Source organism: Carcharodon carcharias, chromosome 31, assembly GCF_017639515.1.
Source record: "Carcharodon carcharias isolate sCarCar2 chromosome 31, sCarCar2.pri, whole genome shotgun sequence".
Classification (NCBI taxonomy): Eukaryota; Metazoa; Chordata; class Chondrichthyes; order Lamniformes; family Lamnidae; genus Carcharodon; species Carcharodon carcharias.
The window spans coordinates 4,792,820-4,794,558 of NC_054497.1; positions in this window are offsets into that span (position 1 = coordinate 4,792,820).

Below are 1,739 nucleotides of genomic sequence, written 5' to 3' on the forward strand. Positions count from 1 at the left end.
TTCCAATCTATACTTTAGTGTCAATGTTTGAATGGCAAAGACAGCCTTGCCTTCTGTGTGTTCCTTAAACCTAATCTTCACATGTCTCTGAAATGTCTCTGTGATGGACAATTGCGTTGGGCCCGTTGTCCAATAGATGATCACCAAATCTATAATAAATAACAACCTGCATTTAAACTGTGCCTTCAACAAAGTCAGACATCCCGAAGTGCTTCATAGGAATCTTATCAAACAAAATTTTATATTAGTTGAAAAACTCACTTGGAAATAAATTTTTTTAAAAGCTTTGTTCTGAACAGAGTTGCACTTCACTCCACGCTATCTAGCTACATTTTCTTAATTAAAGCTGACAATTCTGCAGCTTAAGCAGCATGAAGCCATTCAGTTGTTGATCTCTACCAAGCCAGAGGCCTGGTTAGCACTCAGTAAGTAGAGCAGGAGACCAGATCATGGTTTCAAGCCCCACGTTGGATGGTTTGTGTTTCCAGCACAGACTGGATGGACTGAATGGCCTCCCTTCTATGCTGTGAAGATTCTGTACCCTCCAATTCCTAACCCAGATATATGAACATAGGAGCCAAGAGTAGGCCATTTGGCTTGTCGAGCCTGCTCTGATGATCTACCTTAACACCACTTTCCCATGTTATCCTCATATCCCTTGATGTCATTCGTCTCCAGAAATCTATCGATTTCCATCTTGAGCATACTCAGTGACTGAGCTTCCGCAGCCCTCTGGGGTAGGGAATTCCAAAAATTCGCCATCTTCTGAGTGAAGAAATTCCCCCTCAATCTCAGTCTAAGTAGCCTCCCCTTATTCTGAGACCGTGTCCCTTGGTTCTAGACTCACCGGCCAGGGGAAACATCTCCTCTACCTCCCACCCGGTAAGAATTTTTTAAGTTTCGCTGAGATCACTTTTCATCCTTCGAAGCTCTAGAGAATGCAGGCCCAGTTTCCTCAATCCATCCTCATGAGGCAATCCTGCCATCCCCAGTGATTAGTCTGGTGAACCTCTGTCACACTTCTCAACGGAAAGTAAAATCCTTCGTTAGATAAGAGAACAAAACTGTGCGCAACACTCCAGGTGTGTTCTCACCAAATCTGTATACAACTGCAGCAAGACATCTTTACTCCTGTACTGAAAACCCATTGCAATGAAGGCCAGCATACCACTTGCCTTCCTAATTGTTTGCTGCACCTGCATGCTTGCTTTCAGTGACTCATGAACGAGGAAATGACCCTGGTCCCTTTGGACTTTTAACACTTCCCAATCTCGCACCATTTAAGAAATACTCTGTCTTTCTATTTTTTTTTTAACTTCCAAGCAAACATAGAAAAGTTATGGCGCAGAAAGAGAACGTTTAGCCCATCATGCCTGCGCTGGCCAGTAAAAGAGAAAGAAAGAAACCAGCTGCTCGTTTTTGACCCCGCGTTCCAGCACCTGGTCCGTAGCCTTGCAAGTTACAGCACTTCAGGTGTAGATCCAGGTACCTTTTAAATGAGTCGAGGTCGTTTCAGCCTCAACCACCAATTCAGGCAGTGAATTCCAGACACCCACCACCCTCTAGGTGAAAAAGTTTTTCCTCATGTTCCTTCTAATCCTTCTACCAAGCACCTAAAATCTATGCCTCCTGGCAATTAACCCCTTCAGCTAGAGGAAACAGGTCTATCTAGGCCCCTCTTGATCTTGTACACCTCAATTAGGTCATCCCTTGGCGTCCCCTGATCTAAGGAAAACAAC